This window comes from Magnolia sinica, chromosome 2 (assembly GCF_029962835.1).
Source record: "Magnolia sinica isolate HGM2019 chromosome 2, MsV1, whole genome shotgun sequence".
NCBI classification, from domain to species: Eukaryota; Viridiplantae; Streptophyta; class Magnoliopsida; order Magnoliales; family Magnoliaceae; genus Magnolia; species Magnolia sinica.
Window position 1 is genome coordinate 83,895,793 of NC_080574.1, and position 10,149 is coordinate 83,905,941.

Below are 10,149 nucleotides of genomic sequence, written 5' to 3' on the forward strand. Positions count from 1 at the left end.
TAGTACTCATAGGAGTGTCGAAATTCTTGTCATTCTCAAATCTAAATCTCTTGATTAGATTCAAAGCATACTTAGATTGAGAAATGAATATTCCTTCAGGTTGTTGCTTTACTTGCAATCCAAGGAAATAAGTCAATTCCCCAATCATGCTCATTTTGAATTGTGATTTCATCAAATCTGCAAACTCAGTAGTCAAGTCAGTACAAGTTGATCCATAAATGATATCATCAACATAAATCTGCACCATTAAGATATGATCATTATGTTTCTTAACAAACAGAGTTTTATCAACAGATCCCATTTGAAAATTATAACTTAAAAGAAATTTTGTTAGTTTCTCATACCATGCCTTAGGTGCTTGTTTTAATCCATAAAGTGTTTTTTTAAGCCGATATACATGATCAGTATTTTTGGAATCTTCAAAACCCATTGGCTGTTCAACATAGACTTCTTCATGTAAATTGCCATTTAGAAAAGCACTTTTTACATCCATCTGATAGATCTTTATCTTTCTAAAACATGCAATGGATATAAATAGTCTGATAGATTCAAGACGTGCTACTGGTGCAAAGGTTTCATCGAAATCAATCCCTTCAATTTGAGTATAACCTTGTACCACCAGTCTAACCTTGTTTCTAATTATATTTCCACATTCGTCAGACTTATTTTTGAAAATCCATTTTGTTCCAATGATGTGTTTATCTTTAGGTCTTGGTACGAGATACCAAACATCATTTCTTATGAATTGGTTGAGTTCATCTTGCATCGCAACAATCCAGTTCTCATCAGTAAGCGCTTCTTTTACGTTAGATGGTTCAATTTGGGATGTAAAACATACATAATTACATATATCCTCAAGTTGTCTACGGTGCGAACACCGGTGAGAGGGTTTCCAAGAATTTGTGTGGTTGGAGATCTTTAACAGTCCTCAACTCAAAATCAGTCTGATTTTGATGAAGTATCGGGTTTATCAATGATTAGTACTTCATCATTATCTGAATTAGAAGTTGGTGTGTTTAAATGATCATCAATGACAACATTAATGGATTCTTGAATCACACCAGTCCTTTTGTTCAGGACCCTATAAGCTCGACTGTTTAAAGAGTATCCTAAAAAAATACCTTCATCACTCTTCGTATCGAACTTTTCCAAATTTTCACGATCACGTAAAATATAGCACTTGCTGCCAAAAACTCGAAAGTATTTAACAGTAGGCTTTTTATTGAACCATAATTCGTAAGCCGTTTTATTATTATCTTTGCTAGTGTATACTGGGTTAATAATATAGCAAGCTGTGTTGACTGCTTCAGCCCAAAGATTTTTAGAGAGCTTCATGCTATTCAACATGACATTAGCCATTTCTTGAAGCACCCTATTCTTTCTTTCTACAATTCCATTTTGTTGTGGAGTTTTGGGAGCAGAGAATTCATGTAATATTCCTTGGTCGGTACAGAACTTCTCAAAATTGCTATTCTCAAATTCAGATCCATGATCACTACGAATTTTACTGATTTGAGAAGATTTTTCAGTTTGAATCCTTTTGAGAACTTTTCTCACTTCTTTAAGGGTTTCAGATTTATCCCTTAAGAAGACTACCCAAGTGAATCTGGTAAAGTCATCAACTATTACCAAGATATACTTTTTACCACCACGACTTTCTGTTCTGGTAGGTCCTATCAGATCCATGTGGAGAAGTTCGAGTGGTCTTGATGTAGGATTTGAATTCACCTTTTTGTGTGAATTCCTCGTTTGTTTGCCTATCTGGCACTCACCACATATTTTATCTAATTTCTGAAGTTTGGGTAAACCTCTTACAAGTTCTCATTTGCTCAACGATAAAAATTTCGATAATGTACATGTCCAAGACGTTTGTGCCATAAATCTATCTCGTCTGTATGGACCATGTAACATGTTTGATTAGATGAGCTGGATTCGCTAATAATATAGCAATTTTCAGACGTTCTACGTCCAGTTAATATTATAGAACCCTTATTGTTTATTATCTCACAGCTTTGATTAGAAAACTGAACATTATGGTTATTATCACATATTTGTGATATACTAAGCAAGTTATGTTTTAAGCCTTCAATGTATAAAACATTTTTAAACACCGGAAGATTAAAAAGTTGAACCATACCTTGGCCTATAATCTTGCAGTTGCTACCATCACCAAATGTGACTGAACCATCAATCATATCTTTTAGATCCGTGAATAAAGCTTTGTCACCTGTCATATGCCTGGAGCATCCACTGTCTAGGTACCACTTTGAATGACTTGTTGCTTTGAAAGCAGTGTAAGCAACCAAGCAGGTAACTTTAGGAACCCATTTCATAACTGTTTTAGGTTTAGGAACATAGTTGGTCTTCTTTTGTGTATATTTGTAGGAATGACCTATAGAGTTAGATTTTAAGAGCTCCTTGAGTAAATCAACTATCTTTTCAGCTAGTGGATTTCGTTTCTGATTAAAGTTGACATGGCTGTTTCTAGGTTTTTGAAAAGTTTTTGAATTTTTAGAAAAATCTTGATAAGTACTTTTCCCTTTTGAGTTTGAGGACTCTCCTTTAACAAACATAGGAGGAGTATACTTTTGTTTAGGAGGTAGATTTTTATCATAGCCCAACCCGGATCGATCACCACATTTTCTTGATCCAGATAAAAGTTTTTCTAACTTTGGATCACCTTGGGCATATTTCCATGTGTCCTTTAAACTCAGAAGAGAAGATACTTCAGTTTTAAGTTTCTCAATTTCAGATTTTAAATCAATAATTAGGGAGTTTTTGAATTCCAAATCGCATTTTGATTTTTCAAAACAATCCGAAATTTGTGATTTTTCTAAGACAAGTGATTCAAAACAATTTTTGAGTTTAGAAAACTTTTCTTTTTGAAGTTTAAGTTTGACAGCAATTTTACAACTTTCCTTATATAGGACATTGTAAGCGTCTTGAAGATCATCTTCATTTTCACATTCACTATTCAAATTTTCTTCACTTGTAGAGTCATTATCTGAAAATGTGAATTTGGCTAGAGTCATAAGAGCTTTAACCTCATTGCCCGACTCAGTTTCAGAATCTTCTGATTCAGAAGTACCTTCAGAATCAGATGATTCATCCCATGTAGCCAACATACCCTTCTTCTTGGGTTTGTCCCTTTTAGGACATCTATTTGCTAAGTGCCCATATTCTTGACAGTTGTAACATTGACTATCTTTCAAAAATTTTCTAGATTTGGATCTAAACTTCTTTTTATCATTTGATTTTTGAAAATCAACCCTTTTCTTACTTTTGAAAATTTTGTAAAATTTTTTAGCTAAAAGAGCCATATCAGCCATATCATCTTCTGAATTACATTTAGAAGATTTTAGTGCGATAGATTTACCTTTAGGAGCTTTAAAGTTTAACTCGTAGGTTTGTAGAGAACCAACTAGTTCTTCTACCCTCATATTATCCGTATCGCGAAGTTCCTGGATCGCGGTTACTTTAGAATTGAACTGTTCAGGAAGTGAGCGTAGTATTTTTGCACACACTTTACTTTCTGGGATTTTATCGCCAAGACCCCACATTGAGTTTACAATGTCATTCAATCTAGTGTAAAAGTCCATAAACATTTCGTTTTCCTCCATATGAATTTCTTCAAATCTGGTTGTGAGGAGTTGGACTTTAGATTTTTTGACAATTGTAGTACCCTCGTGTGTCATTTCTAATATATCCCAAGCTTGCTTTGCAGTATCACAGGAAATGATTCTTTTGAACTCATCCGGTGATAGTGCGCAAGTAATTGCATTTAGTGCTTTAGCATTTGCACTACTCTCACTTTTCTGAAGAGTGGTCCATTGGTAATATGGTGTGACTTTCATAGATTTTGAACCATCAACCCCAGTAACTTCCATGATAGGAGGATTCCATTCAGTCACTATGGCTTGCCACACATTTTCATCCATTGATTTGAGGAAGATCCTCATTCTGGCTTTCCAATAGGCATAGTTGGAGCCATCAAAGGGTGGAGGCCTAGTGACTGAAAGGCTATCAAAATTTGACATCTTAAATAGCTTAAATCGTTAGCTCAGGAATTAAATCTAAAAAAAAGAGCTATTAGGCTCTGATACCACTTGAAAAGGCCAAGCTATATGTCCTAGAGGGGGGGTGAATAGGACAATGCCAAATAAAACTAATAACAGTGGAAATAAAAAGAAAATGATAGCCAAAGTAAATCACAAAGCAGTAAATTAAAATAACCTCAAAATTCAGATCTTGAGAGGTTGATACAAACGTTGTTCTAAGGACAACCTTACACCAAAAATCAGAGTTTATGGTAGGACAACCTTATTTTTAGAAAGATCTTTGTATCAAATCTCAAATCGAAGAGGAATACAGAATTAAATATAAACTGAATAAATTGTAATTAAAAATGTATTGTTCTAGGGACAGCCATACACCATAAAAATGGCAGGGCAACCTTGCTGGAACAACTTTCAAAAGAAATTGAAAATCAAGCTGATAAAGGAATAACAGAAAATAAATTCTAAGCTATTACAACATTCTCACAAAGCTCGAATTAAATAATTACAACATTCACCACCATACATACATCCCATAAAAATTAATTAAAGAATAGAAGAATAAATCAATCAACCACAACACAAGGGTTTATAGTGGTTCGCCTGTGTGTTCACCAACTGTTATACAACAGCCACACAAAATGCTACTCCACTCCTAATATCCTCACACAGGGGATATTAGCGTTCACTAAAAATAGGTTTTCCCAGGTTCACCCAAAACCTTTACAATTGTGTCTTTATCTGTGGGCTTACACAATTAAAAAAAAACCCCACTTCTGAGTTTTCCTGGCTCTCCTCAGAAAACCAATACAACAAGATTTTTCTGGCAAATCTTGAAAGAAACCAAAATAGAAAGGGATTTACAATTAAATGTAAAATACCTGATTATCTCCTTCGTTGTAGCAGCCCGGTAGAACCAAATCAAAGTAGATGATTGAATGTCCAAGTTCAATGTCCAGTACTCGATTACAATGGTTCTAATTCTAATAGATTTTAAATTAAACCAAATAGGGCTTGCCTTAATTGATTTTGATTCCAAATAAAGGGAATAACAATTCCTCTTATCAAATCAGATTAGAATAGCAGAAACAAAATCAATTAAATAAAGTTAAGGAAAGAGAATATTAAATAAGCATACTTAGCTTAGATGGAGCACAGAATTATCTCTCAGAAGTTCGACGAAGATTGGCTTAAATGAATTAATTAAATCGATAATTTCTTCTAAGATTCGTGCCCTATTTATAGGTGGGCAGATCGTGTCTTCGACTGGTCTAGGGAGCTCTTCGACTAGTCGAAGCAACAACAGATATTTGAAAAATCTGACGGGATATACTCTGACCGTTCTACGACTGGTCGAAGGTCTCCTACGACTGGTCGTAGGTCCTGTAAAACTTCGCTGGAATTTGAGTCGAAGATGTTCGACTGGTCGAAGATGCAGTTGACACTGTTCCTACGACTAGTCAGTCGACACTATTCCTACGACTGGTCGAACAAATTCCTGGACTAGTCGAAGCCTAACAGATTTCATCCGAAATTTGTAGCAAACTCACGACTGATCGAGGAATTTCTTAGACTGGTCGAAGCAACTCTAGGACTAGTCGAAGAACAGACCAATCACATGTAAAATAAACATTCGGTTTATGTATCCGAAATGACCTACTTCTAAGGTCAACCTATGGTCAGTCAAACCTCAATCATGAAGTATGGACATTGAAACATTAGGAACAAGTGACCTTGAAGTATGAGTCTTGAGGTCTTGATATAGATCAATCTTGAAATCTTCATGAAGCTCAATCTTGAAAGGGTCTTAAGTTCTGCCTTGTACTCTTCTTGAAGTCTTGCAACTTGAGTCTTGTTTTGTGAGCTTTGCTTGTTGTGAGCTTAGCTTGTTCATGAATGTTGATCCTTGAGAGAGCTTCACTTATGCAAGTTATATATAACATAACAGTGATTTTGGCACCACAAATTTGACAACAGACAGGGATATAAACTATAGCACTTACAGTAGAATCTTAGATCATACAGAAAAATCTATCATAAAAGGTTTACGTACAAGTGATAACTACTACATTATCGAAAGTATGAATGAGAGTGTATTATTTACAAAATGTAATATGGCTGTAAAGAGCGAATCAAAATTATGGCACCAAAGGTTAGGACATGTTCACTACCGAAATTTAGCCAAGTTAAGTTCAAAAAATTTGGTTAGAGGACTTCCCAAGAATAGAAAAGAAGAAAAAGTTGTATGTGGTGATTGTCTAAAAGGTAAACAGACAAAAGTCAGTCACAAAAAGACAACCAACATAGTAACAAAAAAACCTTTGGATTTATTACATATGGACCTAGTTGGTCTCACTAAAGTGGAAAGGCATGGCAGGAAAAGATACTTCCTGGTAGTAGTAGATGATTACACTAGATTTACTGGGTCGCATTTCTTCAGGAAAAATCTGATGCCTTTGATGAATTTGTAATTTTGGCAAAGCGACTTCAAAATGAAAAAGGATATTGCATAAATCGCATCAGGAGTGATCATGGTGGCGAATTTGAAAATGAGAGATTTGAAAGGTACTGTGTGAGAAAGGAATCCGTCAAGAATTCTCTACACCAAAAACCCCACAGCAAAATGGAGTTGTTGAAAGAAAAATTGAGTACTGTAGGAAATGGGGTCAGTTATGTTAAATGGAAAAGATATAGCGAAGAGTTTCTAGGCTGAAGCTGTCAACACTACCTGCTACGTCATAAATAGAGTTTATCTTAAAGCAGGTTTGAACAAATCTCCATACGAACTATGGTATGGAAAACAACCTTGTTTGAAATACTTTCATGTTTTTGGAAGTAAATGTTATATCTTGAAAGACAGAGATCACCTAGGGAAATTGTAGTCTAAAAGTGATGATGGTATCTTTCTGGGGTAGGCCTCGAATAGTCGTGCTTATAAAGTGTACAATCTAAGGACCCTCACTATTCAAGAATCAGTCAATGTGGTGATCGATGACCAGTCCCATGAAGAAGACAACCCCTTGAATGAATTAGAAGATGATGTAGATTCATGCATTTTAGATAAATCTGATAACAAATCTCCATCATCTAATGAACCCCAACCGTCATCCAACATACCCATCATTAAGGATCAACCTCGAGAGCAAACCATTAGAGATCTTAATGATGGTGTAAGAATTCGACGGCAGATAGAAAATATCTATAGTCATTTCTGCTTTACCTCAAAGATTGAACCTAAGAATATTGTGAAAGCTCTTTAAGATGAACATTGGATAAATGCTATGTAAGAAGAACTTCAACAATTTCAGAGAAATGAGGTATGGCTATTGGTTTCCAGGCCACTCAATACAAATGTCATTGAAACCAAATGGGTCTTCAAGAATAAATCCGATGAATCTGGCAACGTGATCAGGAACAAAGCAAGGCTAGTAGCTCAAGGGTATTCACAGCTAGAAGGCATTGATTTTAACGAAACATTTGCTCCTCACTACGCCAAAACTGCACGGTCCAAAACCATCTCAAATGACCAAAAAGGACGGTCATGGACCGTCGCAAGGGCCGTCAAATTTTGACGTGTCGTATTACTTAAAGGACAGTCGAAAACCGTCATTTTTATTGACAAAAAAAGGACGGTCGTGAACTCTCCTTAAAAAGGACGGTCTCGGACAGTCTCTTATGAGCCTTTAAAGGACGGCCATCGACCGTCCTTTAAAAGGACAGTCATGGACCGTCCTTAAAAAAGACTGTCGTAGACCATCTCTGATGAGCCTTCAAAGGACTGTCATGGTCCATCTCTTTAATGGGCCTTTAAAGGACGGCCACAGACCGTCCTTTAAAAGGACAGCCACAGACAGTCCTTAAAAAAGACTATCATGGACCGTCCCTTATAAGAGGGTTAATATACACCTGTTACATCATCATATTCTTCCTGATATACACCTGTTATATAATATATTTCATCATATTCACATTCACATCCATCTAAACCTAAACTACGTAAATCCAACATAAACTACATTCATCCAAACATAAACTACATCCATCTAAACCCAAACTACGTAAATCCAATATAAACTACATTCATCCAAACATAAACTACATCCATCCAAACACAAGCAATCTTATCCACATTACATTCATCCACACATAAATACATATAAGTTTAACATCATAAATAAAAAAAGAAAAAAAAATTAGCAACAATTTTCTTTTTGTGTCTTTCACTTGAAAAAAAAATTATTAAACCAACAAAACATTATAATTCAGAATCATGAAGAATTGCATAAACTTCTTCCAAAAAAGTGAGCACTTTTTAAAAATAAAACTAATCATTAAAATAGGTTTAGGTTTAGGTTTTAGGTTTTAGGTGTTAGGTTTTATGTTTAGGTTTAGGATTAGGTTTTAGGTTATAGGTTATAAGTTTAGGTTATAGGTTATAGGATAAGGTTTAGGTTATAGGTTTTGGTTTAGGTTTAGGTTAAGGTTTAGGCTTAGGTTATAGGTTTAGGTTAAGGTTTAGGTTTTAGTTATAGGTTATAGTATATAGGTTATAGCTTTAGGGAATTGAGAATAGGTTAAGGTTAAGGTTAAGGTTTAGGTTTAGGAAATCGGGTCCGAGTTCGGGATCGGATTTAGGTTTGGGTTATCAAGTTTAGGTTAGGGAGATGAGATTAGGATTAGGTGTAGGTTTAGGTTCATGGATTTGAAAATACATTTCAATTTTAGGTTTAGGTTTAGGTTTTAGGCTTATGTTTAGATTATAGGTTTAGGTTATAAGTGCAGGTAATAAGTTTAGGTTTATGTTAGGTTATAGGTTAACGTTTAGGTTTAGGAAATCGGGTTCGGGTTCGGGTTCAGGATCGGGTTTAGGTTTGGATTAGGGAGTTGAGATTAGGATTAGGTGTAGGTTTAGGTTTAGGGATTTGAGAATACATTTAGGTTTAGGTTAAGGTTTAGGTTTAGGTTTAGGTTTAGGTTTAGGTTTAGCTTATAAGCAATAGGTTTTAGGTTTAGGTTTAAGTTATAGGTTACAGGTTTAGGTATAGCATTAGGCTTAGGTTTAGGTTACAAGATAAAGGTTTAGGGAATTGAGAATAGGTTAAGGTTTAGGTTTAGGAAATTGGGTTCGGGTTTGAGATCGGGTTTAGGTTTGGGTTTTCAAGTTTAGGTTTAGGTTTAGGTTAGGGAGTTGAGATTAGGATTAGGTGTAGGTTTAGGTTTAGGGATTCGAGAATACATTTAGGTTTTAGGTTTAGGTTAAGGTTTAGGTTTAGGTTTAGGTATAGGTTTAGGTTATAAGCTATAGGTTTAGGAAATTGAGAATAGGTTACGGTTTAGGTTTAAGAAATCGGGCTCGGGTTCGGGATCGGGTTTAGGTTTTGGTTTTCAAGTTTAGGTTTAGGTTTAGGTTAGGGAGTTGAGATTAGGATTAGGTGTATGTTTAGGTTTAGGGATTTGAGAATACATTAACGTTTAGGAAATCGGGTTCGGGTTCAGGATTGGGTTTAGGTTTGAGTTTTTAAGTTTAGATTTAGGTTTAGGTTAGGGAGTTGAGATTAGGATTAGGTGTAGGTTTAGGTTTAGGGATTTGAGAATACATTTAGGTTATAGGTTTATGTTTAGGTTATATGTTATAGGTTTAGGTTAAGGTATATGTTTAGGTTTCGGTTTAAGTTATAAGCAATGGGCTTAGGGAATTGAGAATAGGTTAAGGTTTAGGTTTAGGAAATCGGGTTCGGGTTCGGGATCGGGTTTAAGTTTGAGTTTTCAAGTTTAGGTTTTGGTTTAGCTTAGGGAGTTGAGATTAGGATTAGGTGTAGGTTTAGGTTTAGGGATTTGAGAATACATTTAGGTTTTAGGTTTATGTTTAGGTTATAGGTTATAGGTTTAGGTTAAGGTATAGGTTTAGGTTATAAGCAATAGGTTTAGGGAATTGAGAATAGGTTAAGGTTTAGGTTTAGGAAATCGGGTTCGGGTTCGGGATCGGGTTTAGGTTTAGGTTTTCAAGTTTAGGTTTAGATTTAGGTTAGGGAGTTGAGATTAGGATTAGGTGTAGGTTTAGGTTTAGGTTTAGGGATTTGAGAATACATTTAGG